At 40.7% G+C, this 24,975-nt stretch overlaps 1 protein-coding gene across 1 annotated transcript in view; it reads left to right on the plus strand.

Moving 5' to 3' along the window:
* rtn4rl1b (reticulon 4 receptor-like 1b) overlaps positions 1–24,975 on the plus strand; it is a 122,909-nt gene that overhangs the window by 1,668 nt on the left and 96,266 nt on the right. The window lies entirely within an intron of this gene.

Genomic DNA, 24,975 nt, shown 5'->3' on the forward strand with positions numbered 1-24,975 from the left:
CTTCTGTTGGTCTGTAAATGTAGTAAATTAGAATAACTGCCTTGTATAAAATTGCTCTCTCAAAATGGCTGTAGCGAATGTCTTGAAATAGGCCTCTGTCTCTTTAAGAACCTCTGACCCTTTCCGACACGCCCCCTCCACACGCTGTCTGTGGCATCAGTGGGGAGGGGGTTCTGCTGAGGAGCAGTGGTTGGTTACTCGGCTGGTGACGAAAGCTCGGAGGCGTCTCCAGGAGGTGGGGGCGTTCCTAGGAGGACTCAGGCAAACCTGTCCCTAAAATGGCTGCCATCAGAGTTTTTACAGATTACTCAAAAATACGTGAATGTGCCAAGGCAACACTTCAGGCATGTTTTTAATGAGGGAATGACATAATGACATGATGTAAAGCTTGAAAAAGTCGATTTTGCATAATACCCCCTCTTTAAAGGAACAGGCCACCGTTTTTGCATTCTGAGATATGTTCTTAATTTAGCATAGACGAATTGATGCGTATACCTGTCTGGTCTTTACAGTCACGCGCAAACACCGAACACGTTGTTAGCATTTGGCCTCTTCTCATGGACTCAAACAGGGGTGAAGCTCTTCCACGTTTTCCCTATTTAAATACCGTTGTGTGAGCAGTTACACAATCCAAGGATAGTTACACAAAATTAAACATGTCGATTTTCTAAGCAGATAAAAAGGGGTACTATATTGTAAGGCATAATAACACCTTTGGAGCACTTCGACGTCCGCGCAGTAAAGTTGAAGTGCACGCGTAAAGACCAGACAGGTACGCATCATCTCGTCTAAGGTAAGAAGAACATATCTCAGTATGCAAAAACGGTGGCCTATTCCTATTCCTATTCCTATTCCACACTGCTTAATGTCTTATCTAGTAAAGAAAATAACATACAAGCATTTAATTAATTACATATGAAAGTTATAGAAATGAACAAAAAAGGTGTCTTTGCCTTAACAGTTCACCTCTCCTAGACCTGCCTGTAACTTAACAGGACATCTCCACCTCGTCTCCATGGAGATGTTGAGTAAAAGCAACCAAATATAGTAGAAATGTCATCTGCACTAAATGTGTTGCTCCAGATAGCCTTGAGACCAGTGGAAAGCAGCAGGTTTTCAGGTTGCCATCAGATTGCTTATTTTTGTCTGGACAGTGGTGCTGAGAAATCCCAAGTTTGGGGAAAGGCCTGTTGTGGAAGGGAGAAGGGTTTCATGGAGCTCATCAACATGCGGGAGACAAGGAAAGGCTGAGGAAATGTTTTGCGATGGTGTCTGTGTTTTTGAGGCCAATATGTGACATATTGAAAAGTGTCAACACAATGTAATACTATTTTCTACTGAGCTCTTAAATTATTCACCGAGCAAAATTGTATATATCTTTTGGATTAGAATGAGGGTTTTGAAGATGTTCAAAGAATGATTGGCCCTATCGCACAATCATAAAGCTAATGTCACGCTGAGGCTTGTTCGCTGTTAGCTCGTTCAATGGTAAATATGCTGTCGGTCTAGTCCTTCACAATATGAAGAATCTTGCAATTACTTCAAGATCATTTTGTACTATTTAGTTAATCCAAAATGTACATAACCCTTTATGATTTAACCTTATGGGTCCCTGGGTCACCCACTGCTCATAGGTCGCCTGATCCTTGACCAAATTGTTTTATTATATATATATATATATTTTTTTTTTTACAATGTACAATGTTATATTTGCCCATTTCGAATTCACAACATGGACGAGATATGCAGAAATGAATGCAGTGATAGCACGTCAATGTTAGTAAGGGTTTGCTTGCTGGCAAATTCTGGATTCAATTTGGCACCTCACATAACACATTGTAGGGAGCCTGGCAGATACATTGGACGCTATATTTGCAAAAAGATCCTCCATTCATAATCAAAACACAATTGTGGAAGCATCTCTTGGCTTGTGTAGATAACTGGCTATAGATGTTCTCTTGCTTTCTCAAATTGGCTTGTCACTTTGGATTCATCAGTTTGTACATATAACTTGTGAGAAATTACGTATCTTAGGGTTTCAATTGTTGTTTTACATGTACTGTATATAAAAAGCATGCAGTTGTGAATATAATGCATTCTTGTTGCTGTTTTCGCATCTTAAAAGTCTTATACTCACCATTCCTCTTCCCTCTAAAGCAGTCAGCCATAGAGCGGGCATGGGCGAAGATCTGTCAGAACAGTCCTGAGATGGAAAGAAAAATTGTATGCTGTTTTATGATGTGCCATAATTGCTGTTATATGCGTTAAAATCCACAACCTTTTTTGTCTTCATTGATATTTTAAAGAGTAAACAAGCATACACAATCTATACAACAGAACCCATCAACAGAGTGCATCAATGCACTCCCCAAACTGAAAATTCTGAATAATACATATAATGAGGCATCAAAGAAAAAAAATGCTTTTAGCTGAGCTTTCCGAAAGGGTAACAAATAATAGCTTTAAAATAACGGTATTCTAGCATAAAAAGATGCGATAAGAATGACCTGCATCAATGGTGGACAATCACTCCTCCTTTGGGAAAATCACATAAAGAGACTGATCAATATCAGAAATGTCAATACTTATTTGCAACACATGCAACATTGTTACAAACTAACAATGTCGGTATTGTGAGCCAGAGATTTTCCGTAAAGAAAATGAAAAATGCAGTGTGATCATAGTTAATGCCGTTTGATGGATGATGTGTTTAAAGTATGTGGATGTTTTCATTTGCCTGAAGCTGAAGCCCCTTGAAGCTGGGATTTCATTCACAAGCTGTGTCATGCTCTGAAAACCAACCATGCGTCGGCTATAATTGAACACTCACCCAATTTGTGCCCAACAGCAAAAACAAGCAAACCCTGTGATAAGCACATGGTACCAAATCACTTAACCTAAGAATGAACTACAGGCTAATGCATCATTCCTCAGTGACATGTATCATACTCAAAAGTATAACAGACAATACTGTGCAAAAGGGAAAAAAAGAACAAAAGGACAATAGAAAGTATCAATTCAAATAGCATAATAATTACAGTTCTTCTAATTCAGGGTAAATACTGTCTCTATCTCTGCCCTATCTGGATCTACACTTTTAAATGTGTTTGACCGATGATCTTCTTACAATGTGCCATGCAGTAGAGCCGATTCAGTTATGTTTTTCTTTTCTTTTTTTATAATAAATCAACAATCTTTTATGACTGAAATCAGACATATGTTCCGATATTTTCAGCCCTCGCTACAGCAGCAGATAGAGAAGAGCCCAGTGTAATCCCTATGCAAGTAAAGCGGAAGATGACAAAAATGCACAACCAGAAACTCCCTGTCCATCTCTAAGACCCTGAGAAAGTTCTCTTTGAAGCAGAATAGATTTCCTTCTTAAATTATCATCTTCTTAATCCTCTTGCGGTGTCAGCCCTCAGCTATCGCTCCCTCTCTACAGCGCATTGTTAGACTTTGCCGCCAAGCATGAGACAGAGGTAGTGCGGACTGACAAGGGGAGATTTGCAAAAGAGGAACTTTGGAAAGGACTGGAAGAAACATAAACCTCAAATCCGTCGGTCTGACTAAGCCTTCTGTAAATAGCGGGAATCTTAAAATGGCTAAAATCTGTTAAAAGTTGCTAAAACATAGAACACCATTTCAGGTCAAGTTTACTTTTGCAAAGTTATTTATTATAGTGCTGTTGTGTTTCCCTGTGGTGGCCATGTGCAGTTCAATTTGAGAAATGGAATAGTCTTCTCTCTGTCACAGCTTCCACTCTACTTTGTCAAGGTTAGGAGAAGCTTTTACCCATTTTGAGATGAGTGCACAAACATATAAAAAAGCCACGTATTTAGTGGTCGATACTCAAAACAAGTGATTTCAGGAAGCCTCTGGCGCTGCATTATATGACACCAAACACAAGATGATAAATAATTAATCAGAGTGGTGCAGTAAAAGCAGGATGAACCAATGCATGTCACGTTTAACTAATCAAGTCTTGATACTTCCCCAGAAGCCATTTTCACACTGTCCCGTCAACCATTTCACAGGGAATGAGGCCACAGGGGCTTGGGGTTCGGCAGTAGAGGCTCTCTCTTATTAATGTGGTCTGAAGGGACTGTGAATGATTGAAATCCTCAGCATGGTCATACACGCACATTCACGATTCAGGGAAATAACACGGACAGGAGGAGAAAAAATAAGATGTCCATCGGCATTTAGAAATCTTCCGACGCGTGCACAAATGCCACCTCCAAGCTTTGTGGTGGAAATGAGATGCAGGGCCACTCATTAGCAGATGATAATGAGGTGAAAGAGACAAACAACCTAAGCCCTGTTGGTTTTTCTAATATTAATAATTAATTTATGATTAAGTGGCTAATTGGAATGTAAAGGTCAATGTCAATGAGAATGCCATTGATCTTGGGTGGTGGAGCCAAATGGGAGGAGACCAGGCAAGGTGAGCAGGGTGGCCACGCTCTCCTGTCTCTGTCCTCTCCTGCCCGTCCTCTCCAGGCAACAGGGTTTTGTCTGCTGAGGACAGCAATTCAACTGCAGCCACACCGGGGCATGTGCCCTTTTGGCTTTGAGACTTAGCAGGTCCTTAAGATGGAGTGGCATATCCGCTCACCGAGTAAAGGTGTTGGAAAAAGAAGCAAAAGCAGCATGTCAGACACCTTTGTAGTCCTAATAAAGTAAGGATTTGACATTTTGCCTTCATCTCAAGGACACACTGGGAACCAAAATAACAAAAATGAAGAATATGCTCCAAGTGGGTTATCCTCGTTCTAGACATCATCTTTCCTTGTGATATGTGCCTTTTGGGGTGCCATAAGTGATTTACGTTTTTGTTTTGGTGTCAGTGATATGCAAGATACTTTTCCTGGTAATTAGGAATAACATTGCTAAATCTTTTCCGTTTTCCTCTTTTGTTTATGTTTCTTGTGCAATTAGATAGTGTCAGAATGAAAACAACCTTAACGTCACATGGATTCTGGCCATAAAATTGTGCTGTAATGATACATTTAAATATGATTTATTACTTATCCTCAAACCTAAAATCATCCTTGTCACAGCTGTGAAACATGACTGTTAAAGTTAGATTCAGATTGAAGTTGTGCTTTTAGAAATGAAGACAGTATGGCCCAGGATGTGCAGAGAGAACAACAGGAATAGGATTTGATGTTGAGGCGTCTGTGTGGTGTCACTTCTCTCAGGTACTGCCTCAGCCCCGCTTTAATGAGGGTCCTCTGTCAGAGGCCCATCTGAGCACACACAGTGTAATATCTCTGTGCGCTGTGTTCTGGCTCGTGTTATCAGAGCCCTGCTGTCTGTCACTGCACTACAACATGCCCTGGGTATCCACAATGTAAGGTAATTATGCAGAGGTGGACTGGTCTCCTGATGCTATCAAATGACTCAAGTACAGTCACCAGCAATATGAATAAAATTCAGTGTACTTACTACAGTTTAAAACACCGGAGTATACCATGATAAATCAGCTACGGCTCTTACTGCACTCTCTATTGCAGGATTCAGCAAAAGAATAATTTTGCTCCATTTATAATCTGAGTTAATTGGTTTAGCTGCTGCTTACTCGTGTATTTCAGGATTTGATAAGCCACATCCAAGTTCACACATTACTTCTGTATTCTTTAAAAGCAGAAATTACTTCATTGTCATAAATATCTTAAGAGGGGAACAGACAGATAGAGGATGGCACCAGCTGCTGTTGCATATAATCGCTTGAGGAAAGACTCAGAAACACTGCGACCAGATAAATGTAGTGGATGTGTCTCATAAGGGGGCATCAGATTACAGAATTAGGCCATGGACTTTTTGCAATCAGACTTTTGTGCACATCTTTCACAATTGTCTTTTCTTTTACATTGATGTTTTGACCACATGATGTCTAATACATAAAAATATTGAATACTGCTTCCACTTTCCACCCTATACTTTCCCATATTCAAGCTACAAAAGCCTACAGATTTCCTTCCTGCCTCATCAAATTGAATTCACTTCCAGAACAGACCTTTTCACACCCTTTTGCTTATGTGTGTGTGGATGAGGCTGGAGTCCTTGACATTTATAGAGATTTTTTTCCCCTCCCTTCACTAACAAGGATTGCTCCTCTGCCTTGGCGCTCACTCAGAGAAACCGTTCACGCCACGAAGACTTTGCATCAGAAAATACTGGGCACCCAACTCCACAATAGAGGTGCAAGGTGGCGTTTTGTGTTCCAAAGATAAGCATGTTAATGAATCTACTTGGTCAAAAGTACAGAGAACGTGCTGAAGTGAAATGGTACGCTTGGCTGGCTAGGATTAGGAGACCTGGGACATGATGCAAGAATCTGGTTGTGCCGTGTGGTGTTTTTGTTTTCTGGGGTGTCCTCGGTTGTTTTGGCTTGTGTTGAATTGAATTGTTTTTTCTGGTATAAAACTATAGTGCATAAGTGTGACATTGAATACTGAAGCTCATTTTCAGCAATACAGTCACTATTCAATGTATTACAGTATATACTGCCATTAAGGCTTTTGTCCCCCGAATCTTTAGTCAACTAATTGATCAATTAATCAATAAATCAATCAATGCAGTCAAATTTCCAGCCATTTACTATCATCAAATTATTAATGTAGAATCTGAATAAAGCCGTAGTATAGAAATAATCTGATGACCTAGTATGTGTAATATCAACTGTATCTTTTTAACACATTAACATTGTTAGTGGAACAGTGGCTCAGGTAGAGCAGGTCATCTTATAACCTGGGTTAATGATTCAAATCCGGTTGCTGCTGGTGCATGTCCATGAGCAAAGCACTTCACCCGTCCTGCCTGTGTGAATGAAGTCCATGGGCCCGATCTTGTGTCTCAAAACGCAGACGATAGCGTGACATGTGATCTTACCACTCCAGACGTTGCGCATTTAAGTGGGTGGAGACACACATTTTCCTCCAACCAATTCGACTCCGCGGCCGGTAGAGAGCTTGGGTGGGAGTGGGGGGTGAACATGTGCATTTGTCTGGCTCTGGCTTAAGAAAGAACAAAAGGCAGCGCAATGTAAATGTAAAAGTGAATGTCAGCGGTGCCATCAGTGCAGTCACCTCCTCTTGTGACGCCACCTCACAAGTGGCGGAGGCGAATGGCGCATGTAGCTCTGACACTCGTAAAAGCACCTCCAGGCACCCCCACAAGATCTGGCCCATTGAGTGAGTGAGTGGTGGTGATAGGCACAAATTGGCAGCCTAGCTTCTGTTAGTCTTTCCCAAGGCAGTTGTGGCTACAATAGTTGCTTACCACCGCCAAGTGTGAGTGAATGAATCATGACTACTGTGTAGTGCTTTTGGAAAGCTTGATTAGCTAAAAAGTGGAATTGGTTTCCATGGTTACTATGAGTAAAATATTCTCCAACCATAACCACCTGTTGCTATTGCTCCCACTACTGCCCTGGCGGCCAGGGGCGACTTCAAAAGACACTTGGTACACAGGATTCTAATGTAGCTTTTGGACCTCATTCAAACTGCTTAAAGCCTGGCTCCAGAGAGTTTTTCTTTTTCTAAAATTTACTATGACCCATTTGACAATGCTGGGGTAGGTTTCATATTTTAACCAGTATAAAATGTGGAAGCCTAAATCTATGATTGACAGGCTCTGGAGCACTGTGGAGGCTTGGAGCCGGTCCGCCCACCCCACGAGGGCGTGGCTTCTCACCTTTTTGCTCTTTTAAGGAACAGGCTTCGTTGGAGGAGACTTGCCTGGCCTGCCAGACTACATGTTTTTTCAAAGATGCTTTTTCAAAGATGCTTTTTCAAAGATATGTAAGGGATTTCCCGGTGGGTGTGATTGACAGACGGGATTAACCAATTAGAGTAATCCTTGATATGACGCAGAAACAAGCAGCAGAAAGCTTTTTAAAAAACCTTCTTTTTCATGAGGAATGCTTTTAATGCTTTTCTTGCTCCAATTTTAAGGATTTTATATTTTCCAAATTATTTAAAACAGACGAAAGAGCAGAAGAAAACAGTTGCCATCTTTAATATTTTGGAAGAGAGCGGTGACCGCTCCCGCCTCTCGGTCTGTGAGTGATCTGATAGTGGTAAAATCTGGAACTTATTGGCTGCGAACAGCTGCATAGACGGTTCTTCTTTTGAACAGAAAGGAGGAGTGTCTGGCTGGCCAGACAAAGAAGAGATTGAGCAGCCATGTTAAATTCACAGACCACTCGGGATCATTACTATGAATGGGGCTGAATGGGACCCGCCGATCTCTATTATTTAGACCTATGATCTAAATAATGACCTTCTCCACCTCTACATACATGCAAAGAATAATGTTCACTCTTACTGCCAAGCACCAGTATATATAACTTTCCTCTGATCCATCTTCATCTCTCTCTGTTAATGAACTTCTGAGGAGCTCACTGAGCAAGCAGCAGGGTTTTTCTTACCTTCCCTTCAGTGGCTCATTGTTTCCCCTTGGAGTCCATGCTTTTACTGGCTGTGGGCTCTCACAGTGGTGTAAATTAGCACCAAGTCACATAGGAGATGAAAGACCTGTTTTCCATATGGCCTGAGCACTTGAGCACACGTGGGGATTGAGATGTGTAAATTAGCTGAATGCCATTTCTTTCCCTCTTCTGTTGTTCTGCTCCTTTTAAATAATTGACAGGCTTGTAAAGACAGGGACAAATCTGCTGAGTTAATGTCCTGGCTAGAGGAGTTTTTTAGCAGCAAACGCTATCAATCCCTTCCCGCATAGAATTGATACCGCTGTGCAAGCTCATAAATCTCATGTAACCCCAGCTCAGCAATATAACAAGTCAGTTTTTCCCACCAGCGTGTTGTAATGCTTATTGTTTTGGATGGAAAAAAAACTATATTACAACAACTATAGGTATTTGCCCTGTAGTATACCTCTAAGCTTCCTGAGAATACTCACCCATTCCTCCAGTGCGTGATACACAGCTTTTTATCATAAATCAATTTGCTTCCTTAACCTCTTAAACTTCCTTGATGAGAGGCAAAACGAGATGACGCCTTTGAAATCTTTGTCACTCCGTCTTGTCTTGCTCTAAGTTTTAATCCTCAACACTAAAACACGCTGGTAGAGTGCTTGAGAAGTTTGAAATGCTCAACATTGTGGCTTTTGTGCAGAAGCAAATGTATAACTCGAAACAATATATCCCTAAGTCATTGGGAGGTTCAGCTCTGCTCAGCAAAATAGAGTCAGTTTTCCCCACCAGCGTGTTGTACTGTTTATTGTTTCAGTGTTTCAGCTGAAAAAGCTATGTGACAGCTGCTATACTAACCCTGTAGATTTTGTTCAATTTCCCCAATACAACACTCTAAGTCAGGTCTCGGCGCTGGAGCTCAGGGACACATTAGACGTTATGAGGGCGAACAATCGAGCTGTCGCAGGGCATCTTGGGATTGTAGTTTTTTGTGCTGAGCTGTCAGGGTGGCACCCATGGCAGTGATCTTATATTGCAAGTTCCAGGCCTAAGCTGTGCCACTGTTCACTGTCAGACTTTGGCATTGTTGTGTGCTCTCTTGCCTCTCGTGGGGATTGAGCTGTGCGAGATTGAGGCCTTGACTGGAAGCACAAAAAGCACGTGGTAGAGACTATATATTAGCTGCACTTTCTGCTTTCATGTATGGCTTCTCCTTTTGTAACTGCAAGGCTGAATGCATTTTGCTCTTGAAAACATCACGGTTGTGAAGAAATTTCCATTTGGTATAAGAACATTCCGGACCTGTGCTATTACTTTGCCTTTAGACTGCGCCGTCACATCTGTCCCTATGTTAGTTTGAAATAATGGTCAAGAAAGGCTTCATTCTAATGCACGAGCGCAAGCCCACAGGATGAAGGCGATTGGAATATAAAACCAGCTGCTAGCACCACTCCTCAGCACTACATTTCTACTCCTCATGACTTGATGGGGCTCCCCAGCCAGCCACACCCTGAACACAAGGCTAGTCATGCAAGTTTATCCTTCAAATGTTGTGAAAAATTGTGACACTTCAAGGAGATCATTCATTTAAACAAAATGCATCAGTTATATACAGTGCTTTTCAGGATACTCAGAGAGGGTTTACAGATAAATTGCATTATTCATTCATTCATTCCTCACTCGGTGATGGCAAGTTGAGTCGGCTTTTGTTCTGACCCGCACCAACCCGACCCGCTGTAATTTAAACCTCTAATCAAACAGGAGCGCGTCACGTGACCCCGAGTTTACAGGAGAATTAGCACTTGATGCTTTGTTTTGCTACTGAGCTGCTGAGGAACCTTTGAAATCACTTATGGACTTATCTAGAGACGGGGAGCAGAAACTATCACGAGGCTTTTCTTCTATCACGTCATGGACAACTCTTTCTGTCAAACTAAATGGAGTTTGGACTAAAGTGGATCAGCCTTTACCTGACACTAAGAAGTTTACCTCAGGTGAGTGTCTTTTATTTTAGTTTTACCTTTGCTTCTTGTTGATGCATTACTTTCATCACATGTGTGTGTCCTTATGTGCTTGGGCACTGCTATTGTGCCACATTTGTAGCAGTGATTAAAGTCATACAGAAGCGATAGGCCAGGTGACATCTAAACAAAACATGCTAATGATACGTTTACCCCATAAAACTAAACATTCAAGTAAACACAGCCGACTTTGTGTGGCATTTATGGATAAGAATGCACTGTATGTTGTAAGCCAACAATGTAAGGACAAAAAAACGACCCACCCGCACCCGAAATTTGCCGCAATCTTGAGGTACCCGACCCACGCATCACTACAAGCTACTATTGTAGCTACAGCTGCCCTCTGGTAGACTGACATAACACCCTCCAACCACCTCACATTCACACATTAGCAATTGTCTCGACCAAAGACATTCACACCTGCGGATGGTTACATGACAACCTTCCAGTTATATGACAACCTATTCTACCACCTGAACTACTGTCTGCCCTTTGTTAAATTCTAAATGTCTAAGTATAGACAGTATGTTGTAGTGTGAACAAAAAGTCTCTTGAAACAGTGGGATCCAGCAATGTTAAGTTAAGATTCGCAAGCCATTACTGCTGTAGAAACATGTCTGAAAGAGCAGATGTGTTACAGAAATAATTGCTCTCGACACACTGTAAACCCGAACAGTCATACGAACTCATAATTTTTTTAGGCACCTGACTCATAAGCAGACAATTCGTTGATTGAATATTAATATTTTGAGTACAAAATGTGATTGATTGAGATTTACGTTGAATACAGATAATGTTAGAAACTTCATTTCAAAACTTTTGCGTTTTGTCCTCCTTCAACGTCATGACGTCACCAAACCATCGTCTGCTTTTGACGCACTGATTTTGAAAAAGAAAGATGGCGGCCCGATGCGGAGATGACTCGCTCTCATCCAGAAAAATTTAAAACATTTACACGTTTCTTTTGCTTATAATTGGCCACGCGATGTTTTTCTTCAGACTATAATACCAGTAAGTTTAAACTAGAGTCAAACGAAGCCGTGTCTGGAGGCTCCGTGCTTTTGAACTAGCATAGCAAGTTTAAGGCTAACATCTCCACGGACGTTACAAGGAGACACCGTCCTCGTCACTGGTCGAGAGGCTGCAGCCCTTCTCATCTCTCCTGGTCTAATTGGGTAAGTAAATTCATTTCACATTATGAAACGTTAAATCTGTGTTGTGAGGTTGTTTAAACCATCGGTAATGAGTCGCTGTTTGTGACGTCCCTTGCCCGGGCGAGCAGCGAAGGCAACGGAACGGCTAGCCACATTCGTGCCCCGCGTTTCTCTTCGTTGTAAAGAACCGCGGAGCACGAATACACTTGCTGAGCTTCGTACACCGCGCCCAGCGGCAGGTTTAACGGAGACGCCGACCCGGTGTAAAGGTTTGAGCCGTGGCCGCTGCGCGTGACAGAGTGTTGAAACATGCGCCGAAACGGGAGTCGGTCTGTCAGAACTGGGTCGCTGCGATATCTCTTCTTCTCATGACTAAGTGTAATGTAATAATAGTTGTATGAAAGTGCATAAATGGTGCAGTGAATGACTGAGAGTAGGAAGCAGGAGATGAGAGAAGCTGTGAAGGGAACAGCTTTGAGGACGAGCTCATTGGTACTTTTCTCCTGGACAGGTGAAAAGCAACAGGGAGGACAATCGATTATTCTGGAGGCAGCCAATTCTTCTAAAAATCCTAAATTCTGCAGTGAGCCAAAACCAATTCTTCTGTTTAGTCCTGGTTTAGTCCTGGTTCAGTCCAGGTTTAGACCAGATTTAGTCCAGGTTTAGACCTCTTTGTTTAGTAGTAAAATTTACAGTAAAAAAAAAGCACTTTCAGGACATAGAAACTACGCTGTAAATTAACAATTACATCAACAATTATTTCTATCATATTGGAATATTATGCTGTCCAATTGCCTTTGTGTGATTTTATGTGAGAACATCAAATGACATGAAATGAGTCAGTGCTGGTCTTTTAAAATGCATGCTAATTTCCCCCATGTCTTGCAGATCGAGGAAGTGCTTGGTTTATCTATATCTGGCTGTGCTGTGGTGGCTGTCAACATTGGCATGAAAAGAGTAAAACCTGGCCAGTGAATCCACATTCATATGAACGCAAGACTGCAAGAGAATGTAGAACATCTGATAGAGGATCTCCTAATGCAATGGCCCTGCAGATCGATCACAGGTAACACATGTTCTTGTTCTTTCTGTTTGGTTATGTATCATACTTGTAATACATGTTCATGTATTTGTAGATGCAGTCGGCTTCTCTCTGCTGCCCAGGAAAAAGTGACCCTGGACCTGCTTTGGCTACAATGGGATGGGGAAATCCTGAGCCTGAGAGAGGAGATGACCTGAAGTAAAGAGGTACTGTGTTGAAAAAGTAACTACTGCTTTGGCGCTTAAAACTATCAAAATACATCACTCGTTATTTAAAGGAATTGGCCACTGTTTTTACATACTGAGATATCTAGCTTTGACAAGTTGATGTGGACCTGTTTGGTCTTTGTGTATGCGCTCAGTCACGCAAATGTCCTTCGACAATATCATTGTGCAGACGTCGTACTCCAGGTGTTATTACGTCTCACAATATAGTGCCCCTTTTTATCCTCTTAGAAAATCGACATGTTTAATTGTGCGTAAACAGACTTGGATCGTGTAAAGGCTCATGTAACTGTATTTAAATTGGGAACAGCTTGGTAGCTTCTGATTTTACCCCAGTTTGGAGCTATACCTTTGCTGGGTTAGGCTAAATGCTAACATTTTCGTGACTGAGTACACGCTCAAAGACCAAACAATTACGCATCATCTCGTCAAGCTAAGGTAAGAACATCTTGCAGTATGTAAAACGGTGGCCTATTCCTTTAACAAAGTAATCGGAGTTCTCTAATGGTACTGTATTATCCCTGTACTAGCCTTTGCTCTTTATGGGGCTGTGTGCACCTGCTCTTTGCTCTTTATCTCTTAAAGGAATAGGCCACCGTTTTTACATACTAAAATATGTTCTTACCTCACTTTAGACGTGTTAATATATCCCCGTCTGGTCTTTGTCCGTGCGCTCTGTCACGCAAACGGAGCACATACGCAGCCTCTCCCACATGTCACATAGCTCCGAAAAAGCTCACGATAGAAGCTACCAAGCTCTTCCACGTGTTCCCTATTTAAATAAAGTTACGTGAAGTGTTTATCTGCGAAGTATATTTACACAGAAATGTAGCATGTCGATTTTATAAGCAAATAAAAAGGGGGACTATATTGTGAGGCGTAATGATACGAGGAGTAAAACGTCCGCGCAGTAACTCCTAAAGGTTATTGACGGAAGTGAGCGGGGGAAGTCTTTAGGAGTTACTACGCGGACGCTGTGCTCCTCGTATCATTACGCCTCACAATATAGTCCCCCTTTTTATTTGCTTATAAAATCGACATGTTACATTTCTGTGTAAATATACTTCGCATGAAAACACTTCACGTAACTTTATTTAAATAGGGAACACGTGGAAGAGCTTGGTAGCTTCTATCGTGAGCTTTTTCGGAGCTATGTGACATGTGGGAGAGGCTGCGTATGTGCTCCGTTTGCGTGACAGAGCGCACGGACAAAGACCAGACGGGGATATATTAACACGTCTAAAGTGAGGTAAGAACATATTTTAGTATGTAAAAACGGTGGCCTATTCCTTTAACTGTATGTCCAACTTAATTCTTAAAGTTATGACCCCATAACTAACTAATGCGAACAATGGTATAACCAGACTCCAGAAATCCATACACAGACAAAATGTCATGATTGGCAAGACCAGTTGGAGAACTTGGTTCCTGCTTCACTTCTCTCCTTTCCTCCTCCTTGTAGGAGGATATGTAGATTTTGAAGTTTTGTAGGTTCAAGAAAAGTATATGCACAGTGCACACTGTTTCTCTTTTTCTTTACAATTTTCATATTTACTTTTTTGTTATTAGGAAGATGACAAAAGGAAGCCTTCGCCTTGTTTGCATCTACCTGAAGGAGGACGATACATATTACTCTGAATGCTGCAATGTAAGTATATTTGTGCTTTGTAAATATTTTGGTGAGCCTTCGTACATCAGCAGAATGAATTTTCTCTGAAAATTCCCTGAAATATGAACTGTTAACTGACACAAGGATCACATGCATTTCAGAGCATGTTTGTGGAGCTATAAAGGCTCAGGATTAAGAGCTGGGCAATTTGGCCAAATATACCAGTTATTTTATTTAAAACACAACACACAGCCTTTTGCAAAGTCATAGTGGATGTTTGTAAAGCTTCTAAATTGGCCGCACTGCACAAATGAAGTGGTGATAGTGTGTGTGATCTGAATTAAGCCATTTTTTATATTGTTTAATGCACACATTAATCAAATGTACATTAAGAGCAGACACACACAGTCTTAACATGCATATTGGAATGCCAGAAGATGAAAATAATCTGGAGGAATCCATACTCAAATTGGGAGCTAAATCTGGAGAATACTTGTGTAGTGTATTTTAAGCTAAGATAATGACAGAACGGTCAGGTCTTTGCATTGTATATATTTTTTGCTGTCCTTTTCTCATCTGCTTCTCTTATTTAGTCCGTTATTTTCTTCCTATTGCTTAATTTCTTGCTCCAGTATTAATGACACAATTTTGTATCTTGCAGCACAATGGTGAACTGAATGTGGCTGATCGTCCCCTTGCTCTTCTCATCGCTTCTCCTGATTTCTTCACACCTGGGAACATCTAAAGGCCCTTTCAACGCTGTAATCTCCAGTCGGGAATGGTCAAGCAGGTTTTGGCTAAAATCAGGACACGTGTGTTTGGTGTGGACAGCACCGTCGGCTACAGACGGCGTTTTTTTTCTTGGAGGTCGGTGAAGCTAGTTTTGTCCGTTTGGATTCGTCAAATTGGCATCTATCTGTCGCCGCACCAGGAGAGGTTTGATTTGCCTTGTGTCACTGGCAATTCACAGAAGAAGCTGCAAGTTGGAAGGAGAGCTTTGTTATTTTTTTTGTTGTTGTTATTGAACTGACAAAATTTGTCTCCCTGTTCTAATTTTGCCATACATGTTTCGCACTGTTTTATCAACTAGCTGGAAATGTATGAACTTCTTCGGGACATAAACAGAAATAAAAAGGTGACTGGACTGAAAATCCAATTCACACGTCAGAGACAACCACCACAGAGCGCACATGCACTCTGCAGCTATCGTTCTTGGTCTTGGGTTCATGTTACTTCAGTGTAGATGTTGTTCTTAGCAGGTGAGGGGGGCAGAAGAGGGGAAACCTCAGCTTTATATGTAGTTGCTGATGGGGGCATTGCAATGAGTGCGAGTGAATGTCCAACCATGTCTGAAGGGTTTTTGTTGTTGATTTGTGATTAATATAGAGATTATGCTTGGCTATTGTCTACAATGTTATTCTTTTGTTTTACTTTGAATTGTTCCTTAATTTGAGGTTCCAGTTATATTTCAATAGAAATGGATCATGCTTCCACTTCTATTGAATACCTAAAGAAACTCATTACCCTGTTAAACTTCATCTTAAAGATCTGCCGAGATGACCACTGCTCTGATCCCATGTCTGCTCTCCTTGATTAATGAACACTTTCCACTTGGTCACCATACCTTGTTTTCTGTTTCGATTAAAATTATGCTAACTGAAAAACATTCACAACAGTTCTAAAGTTGTAAGGGTTTGAGTTATTACAGATTTTTGTATCTTTGGTTTGAGGGCTTCACTTAAAGCCACACTGCGTAGCATTCCATCCAATAAATAGAATAATATATGCATTTATATCATTACAGATAGTGTTATTTTTGAAAAATGTATACAAATATAAATAAAACGTTCCTGGGAGTATGGACGTCTCCAGCTCATCTCCATGGTGATGTTCACAAAAGCATCTAAATATGAGATTTAAATAGGTTAGGTTCTCCCCCAAATCCATTCTTTGATTACAGACTACATATCTGAACCATTTACAGTGTTGAGTTGGTCATTAAGAGCATGTTTTGTATTGCTGACAGTGATCCAAAATGTTTGGCAGTGTGCCTTTAATAAGTTTATTAAGGTTATTTCATGCACTTTTCTCCTGTTACCAATAGTATGCAGAGCTTTGATAGCTATGCAGTTTGCTGAAGTTACATTGTTACAGTTGAAATGGTATGTAAATGCAAGGCAAAACATTAATAAATGTCATTGTATTAATTCTATGGCTTTGAATACTTGGATGTTTTTGTATGTATTTAATGTTCATTATTGGTAGTACTTTTGTCTAAGTGGAGTCTGCTAAACTTATCAATTATAGGTGGAAAAAGACATGCAAAAGTTAATATAATGAGTCTGGTAAACTTTAAGATTTTAAGTGGAAATAGGTGCATAAAGGTAAATTTATTGAGTCTGCTAAACCTTAACATTTGAGGTTGAAATAGTCAAGAAAAAGTTAATGTAATTAGTGTGTTGAACTTTAAAATTTCAAGTTCAAATTGTCAAAAAAGTAATATGGATAAGTCTACTAAACTTATAAAATATACATTGGACGAGTGCACTGAACTTGTAGGTATAGATTTGATATAACTTAAAAAATTTAGTTCGTTAACTCAAAACATTTGTGGAAACTTTATTACGACATAAAATTTGAGTTCAATGAACTTGTTCGGGTTTACAGTGCATCTATAAATCCTTTGTGTACCCCCAAGGATTTTACATATTGTTTGGATGTAACCGTCAGGCTCTACACTGATGTTGTGCCCACAGCCCCACACAGCATCTGTCTGTTGTGTACATTTTCTCAGTTTCATACATCAGTGAGGAGTGGCCCTGGTATGGAGGCACTATTATGGTGATAATAGGGAGAGCTCTGGGCCTGTATAGGTGCAGCTGTACTCACATATATTAGACTCGCTGTCTCTGTTGGAGTCATGCGGCTGTATATGAGCCCTGTTCAGCCTGTCACTTCCCACCAGCAGGTGAACCACTCATATGCACTCATCGACTCCCACACAGCTCTGAAGAAGGAAGTAGTTTCATAATTATGCAAAACTATATGGCCATTTTCATTATTTACAGAACCATAATGCTCCAGTATATAATGTGTATAATGCTAGTATGTTATGTATAGTTTCTTGGTTTTAACTCCTGTTCCTTTCAAGAGTCTCAGCAAGAGCCTCCAGAGCTTATCATTTTTCGTTTTCAGTCATTTGCTGACATGTTTACACCAGATTCTTTTGGATGCAGGTCAACAAAATAACTGCTGTTACAGTCTTATCATGAAGAAAGTTATTGTATATGACCTTGAGTTATTTTTGACTCTAGTGCTTGACCCAGTTGTACATTGTGTCACACTGGACAAGATGCATGTCTGCAGAAACCCTATGTCACAGTGGATCCTTATCCGGTGATCGGGCCTGGAAGGCGTGGCTGAGTAAATCTGTCTCCACACATTTATCTAAGACAAAGTGTAGTTGAAGTTGGCATGGCAGAAAAATGAGAGACGCAGCATATGTCAGAGTAAATAGATAGTTCTGTGGAAAAGCAAGCCAACCTAATCCACTCTTAAGTGCTGCAAACATGAGGGTTATAGAAAATGTCAAGAAAGAGTCAAGTAAGAGTAATACAGCCAGACTGCGGAGGTTGCAAAAAGACTGTACGGAATAACATTGTGAATCATCCAAAACAAAACCCAGCACAGACAGACAGACAGTAAGATTTATGGCTTCAAGTGTATTTTAAAGGGTTTTGTCTTTGCAGCAACAGTAAAACATAATCCACAGCTCAAAAGGAGTCACACCATGTCAGTTTACAGTAAAATTATGTATTCACAATATCTGCATAGTGAGCTCCTACGAAACAAATGATTATTTTCTTCATTCATTTTTGCTTGTTTGTTCATACATTATTATCAGTTTGATTCATATGGGGTTGTCTTATACGGATAAACACAATGTAACATTTGCATTCAAACCCATAATCTCACATTTTTATGTTATATCTTTGACCTCTTCCTCTTCTTTTGCCTATGAAACAGGACAAGTTTTAGTGTTTTTGTAACCCTGAGCCGCTGTGTTTGAACTTCTGTGGTAAACAATGTTCCCTGAAGAATACGTCTAAACATAAAGGTCCTGAACCCCAAGTTCAGGCTGTGAACTGTGGTCTGACAGGGGCGACCTCTGCTCCCAGTGAGCCCTGGGAGTTGTTGCTTACACCTCAATAATAAACAAAACCGTTTTGACGGAGATAGATGATGGCAGGGTTTACCATACGCTGTTTCTGGAGTTCTCCTGTTAAAACAAAATAGGAGTATTTGAGCTAACACTATGGCTTTTATGCTACTTCAGTAACTGTAAACCCGGCTGGCTGTAGAACAAATGTGGTGGTGAAACGAGTAACATGAACACAAACGACTCCAGCCTCCCCACAGCACTTCCTCCCAGGTCTCTCTCACCGGGACAAATGTATGCACAGTCTCCAAATGAATAATTGATGTAAAGTGAGGTAGTTAGCAAGAGTGGCAAAATCACAGAGGCTGGCACAGCATTGATGATGTTGATGTTTATGATGTAGAGAAGAAGAAACCTGCAGTGTCCTGTCCAACAATACGACAAAATCATCAAAAATAATAGACATTGTATTGATTGTACATTTTATTCATGCTGTATTCTGTTTAACCTCTGTGACGTTGAAAGAAAAATGTTACCAATAAGTAGCTGATTGTAAATTTACACCGTTATAAAAATAATAACGTGCATGATTCTTGCTCTCTTACAGTGGATGCTTTCAACAAGTTCCTCTGAAGCTGGTGTGCAGGAGAGTAGCTACCAATGACAAGTAGACAGGACATGGTAAAGGCTGAGAGAATTCCTCTTATATAGAGTGGTATGTATCACATAACCCTAGAGCAGCACCACCATACCGTTGTATAATGTATTGTACAACTGCGGTTTGCTCGTGCCGTTTCCTTGGCCTGCTTGCTGCAGATTTTCTCCTTCCCTATTCATCTTGAATTATTAAAAGTGTTGTGATTCCCAGTATGACTGTGAATCTGGTGCTGCAGCTCTCAACTGCGCAGTCACATTTGGCTTGTTTTCCCCCCCTTCTCTCTCTCTCTCTCATCTTTTTCCTGACGTTTTTTTTTTTCTTCTTTTTTCACTTAGCTCGGAACGTGATTCTGCACCACTCACGACTCAAAATGTAACCTTGAAGAGGCCAAAGGGGAATTTTAAATGATGAATCCTGCAACACACAGAAAAAGAAAACTTGTGTCTATCCTCATCTACAGCGCAGGAATTATTTGCCAAAATCAGTATTCAGGTCAGGGTGCATCAGAGGCACATAAAAAAAAAAAGGGAAGGAGGAGTATTTTTCTTCTCCATCATGCACCAGCAACAAGGCCCAAATTGGCTCAGGAGGCTGGATAGTTTTAGTTTTTTTTCCTCCCTTGGATAAGATTGTGTGTGTTTCTTGTCTGTTTGGAAAAATACCATTATCCAGACAGAGATTATCTGCCTAAACATGATCTCAAAAGTGACACGCAGATTCTCCTGATGTGAACATTGTCTAAAGCCGCCAAACAAACACTGGCAATGTAGAATATCTTTTTTTTTTTCTCCTGCAAAATACAGTCATCCTACAAGTTCAGTGGTCAGCAGATTGTGCTTTCATAGTTGGTTAAGGAACATGCCGAATTCTTATGAGAGTTTGGAGTTCACAAACTCACAAAGACCCATCGTGTGCTGTTTTCGATGATTCATTTGAGCTCACCCCCCTGGAGGTTTGTACCAATCAGAGTGGGTGGGGTTTACATTGTGTGGGTGGGGTTTACATTTACTGACAACAAAAACAAGATCAAAATAGACCTTTTCTGTCACCGTGTTGTTAAAAAGTAGGCGGTCTTTACCTTTCAATGATGGATGGCTGGACGGACTTTGTTTTATTGATAATGATAATAATGGCTTACACTTGTATTGCGCCTTTCAAGCCTGTGTTGCCAAGTTTCTCAAAGCACCACACAACTTTGGCTTGTACATTGTACTGTTCAAAAGCAGAGGAGACTTATTGCAGTAATACACTGTACTGGCCACCACTTTTACGTGCATAAATCCGTTCAATCTTTCACCCACACCTCTCTTGAATACCTGCTCATGTTTATGGCATAATATAAAAAGGTCTCAGATCCCAAACTATTTGAAATATGTATGTGAGCACACAGTAAATCCAGATTGTCTCTTGTTCACATAGCCTGGGCTGATGTACCATTGGCACTCTGCACCGACTGCCCCGAGAAGAGGAGGTTATGAAAACAGTCGCTGATGAAATATTCATACGGTGTTGCCATATATTTGCCTATCCCTGCCTCGCTCTGTCTATGTCACCAGCTCTATCTATCACCATGTTAATCTAGCTCTGTCTTCCTGGATGATGCAAAGAGGACACCCACCAGTCTGAAGCACATGTCTTTGGGCCTACTAAATATGTGGTTGACTAATGTCTGTGATTGATCCCACCATGTCAAGAGATCTCTATTGTCCACTGTGTGGCACTGCTGAATGTACACTCTAATAGGGCAGTGCAGAGACTCCAGCAAAGTCCACAGAGGGAACAATGGAGGAAGCTAAGAGCAGAGGAGATAGGAGTCAGGGAGGAGGGGAGGAGGGATACACATGAATGGAGATGCTCCTTCTATAAGTGAGAGGCCTGGAGGTGAGCGTCTGGTAGCCCTCTCTTGCCACGCTGAGTGAACATGTAGTGCCTAACTCGAGCTAATTGTGTTGAAGCTGTGGCTGCAATGGATAAGGCTGAAATTTCATGTCAGACAAAGGTCAAAGAAATTGGCAAAATGTATTAGAGGGTGAAGCTATTTCTCACTTAACAGTGCACTGACTGTTTCTGTGGGAGCTGAGGAGGATGAGAACGGAGACCTTCAGTTTAAATAAGTCAGTTCTTGGTCAGTTTTAGCTGTATGTAGACATGTTGTTGAAAGAAATGATCTTGACTCATATTCTTGCACCCTCACACACAAACTTTTCCGGTATTTATTTCCGAGTGTAAGTCATTTTTCACACTCCTCTGAAACTCGACCCATACGTTTTTGGTCATATAGTTAGAGCTGTCGAAATCACTTCCGAGCAATATCCTTTAAATCCTATTTGCTGTAAAACTGGAGCTATTTTAGGAGGCGTGTAGAAAAAATCCCATGAGTGAATGAATGTAGGGGCCTTGTGGGGATTATGGTTAGCATTGTAATAGTAATGAGCCAGTTGGCCGATGTGGCGGGACTGTCCTCCCCAAAGAGCCTTTGTGTATTTGTCACAGATCAATGTATGATAATGACTGTGCTACTTTAAAGCAGAGGGAAATGAATAGAGGCTGCAGGTTGGCAGTGGCTGCAAAGACATGGCATAAAAGAGCTGAATATGACCCATTAGTAGAGTACCGGCAGGGACGGTAACTGATGAAATACAGTTCTTTTAGTTGCTTTTTACTACTTCAGTATGGTTTGAGGTAGGTATGGTTTTGTCACTTTACCACTCATAGATATGCTTAAGTGCTCTGATCTATACTATATGGGTTATATTAAATATAAAAAACCTTCCACATTTTTTAATCTATCTCTGGACCCGCTCTGCTCATTCATGATGTCGCCCACACTGTTGCCTGCAGAGGAAGCTCCTGCCTGTCCTGGTTGATTGTCTCAGTCCTCACTGTATTGTCCTTACATAGATATTATTTCAAATTATAAAGGGGAAAATATCAATGTTGACTTACCCAAAAGACTACTCTTTCTTGTTGCATTAAATGTGTTTAGTACATTCCGTTTACCACTACCTTACCTCTATATTGTCAACACAAACAACAAATATAAACAAATAAATATGAGCATTATCAAAACAACCAAAATCAACATCTCATTTCACAGCTTCACATTGACTGTCTTCAATTTCCTTCTGACCAGTTACCTACACATTAATCATTTCCTTTGTTTGTCCTGTTAATATGGTGTTGTGAGAGCAAGAAACGAGTTGGAGCAGCCGCGACCAGTGTATGCTCCATTACCTGAGACTTTCAAGGCTTTTCCCAAAAAGGAAAATGGTGAATAAGATAACTTGATGAAAGCATCTGTTGTTAATAATGTGGGAATCAGTGAGCGATCTTGGATCCTGAATACTATTTAAAATGGATTTGACAGTCATATTTGAAAGTTGCTCCATGATTGTTCCCTGTAAAGATGTGTTACAAAATCATCCAGTTCACCCGTAACAAATGTGAGCGAACTGTGCACTAATCTCTCCTGGTGTTGCTGTAAAGTGAGCTGTCCATGTAAAACTCATCAGTTAATAGAAACTCAAACTGGATTGTCTGAAGAGCAGAGGATCACATAAAACCACAGAGTCTTGTCCCGGGGGGCTGCTCTAGGCTGAATGTGTCCACCACGCGGCACTCTCTGATCAGCTCCGCTTCATAAGCCAGTTTATTTCCAGACACGTGTGGTACTCTAAGAGGATGTTTGGTCCTGAACTCAAAGCAGCAAGTGTCTAAATTCTGTTTGCATTTTTTTTTTTTTGGAGTTCGTCTACCATTCAAGTCCTCCTCGTGAATCACTATTTCAACTGTGCTCCCCTGTCTACACTTACACTGCCTACGTTTCTCTCTTGTTTGTCTCCCACGCCGTCACCCACTGTGCCTTACAGAGTGCAGAAAACACTTGCTTTGACTGCTGTTATAACTGACGGAGATGTCATATTTCTGAGGACTGGCTGCACCTTTGGAATTTGGTGTTTGAGCTTCGTTTTTCTTTAGCTTTTCAGTGTAGTTTTTTATTTAGTCTTTTGTTCACATTTACACCCATTTTAGACAAACTTTAGTCTAGCTTTTTAGTTTTGTCCTGATTTGATGCAGGCCTGATTATAAACACGGATGGTCATTGGTCAAACATTTTATTAAGTGGTACTTGGTGTGAAACAGTGGCATTTTTCTTCATTGAATTTCGTCCACTTTTCTTGTCACTTATAAAGCCCAGCGAGTCTCAAAGGTCTGCAATCAGCCAGACTTTAGAGCATGGTCATGTTTGTTTGAATTGGCTGCGTGCGTGCGTGCGTGTGTGTGAGTGTGTGTGTGTGTGAGTGTGTGTGTGTGTGAGTGTGTGTGTGTGAGCCCAGTGCGACAAACAGCGTCTTGTACATAAACATAAATGAGCACGCGCTGTTTTGACATTTGCTCGGGCTGTTAGTTGTTGTTTTGTTTTTTTTGTTTTTTTCAACATTTGGCTTTCATGCAAATAAAAGCTTCCCAACAGAATAATGAAATAGCACAATCAGAAAGCACTTCACCGTGAGTGTCGTAAACCTAGGCTTAATATGAGGATAATGGCTACTTAAAATTCACACTCATTGATCTCACACAAGAGGCGGCTTTAACGGCAAAGGCCAACATTAGAATAAAACATTTGACAGAGGCTCAATTACTCCTGTACAAACACGCCCACCTCGGCATAGCTGTTAGTTGTATACGATATTGTTGTATTGTTGTTACTGATACACAAAAATTGGTAGCACTTTACAGCACAGTGACAGCTTCAAGCAGAACAAAGTAACTCATGCCCCAAGAGGCCACAAGCGTCACTGCAGGTGTCGTAGCATGTTGCGTTTTTTTACTCATTAATTGTCCGTGAGAGTAAATACTACACTGACAGAAAAGACAAAGGGAGAGAGGGATATTGTACATCCAATTACACAATGGAGATACTTTTTTTCACTCAAACTTGGCTGTAAATACTGTTTAAGTGGTGCTAGCCTGCGGTTAGCTTTGCCTGTTAGCCTGTTAGCTTCTTGTTCATGATTGGTGCTGTGACATGGTAATAACATTGAGAACGCACACCTTATCTTTATCCAATTACACAATGGAGATACTTTTTTTCACTCAAACTTGGCTGTAAATACTGTTTAAGTGGTGCTAGCCCGCAGTTAGCTTTACCCATTAGCCTGTTAGCTTCTTCTTCGTAATTGGTGCTGTGACATGGTAATTACACTGAGAACACCTCTTATCTTCATCTAGCATGATCGGAAATTATCTCACAATGGTGTAAATTCTCAGTCATCCAGGTGGTAATTCAATTCAATAATTTCAAACAAAAATAACTGGATTTACATTTAGTTTTTCACCCAGTTCATCACCTCTAAACGTAAGTCCAGCTTTCGTTTTGACTGTATATGAGATTATAAATTACCACAAAACTTTGTTAGTATTTCCAATGTTTCCATTATTTAAGTAAAGCAAAATAAAGTGTGACCCAAAAACATCATAACGGGACAAGCAGTGATAGACTTCCTGATTTTCCAGAATGAACCCTCTTTCTTCAATCAGAAACACACCACAAAGGAAACGCTTGGTAAGAATTGTACGTTTGTGACATCACTTTATCGGCGTTGAAAAAAAAAAAAAAAAAAAACGCTTCTATTTTTAAAGCTGTCAGAGCGTGCTATTTTTAAGA

This window comes from Gobius niger, assembly GCF_951799975.1.
Source record: "Gobius niger genome assembly, chromosome: 1".
In the NCBI taxonomy this organism is placed as follows: Eukaryota; Metazoa; Chordata; class Actinopteri; order Gobiiformes; family Gobiidae; genus Gobius; species Gobius niger.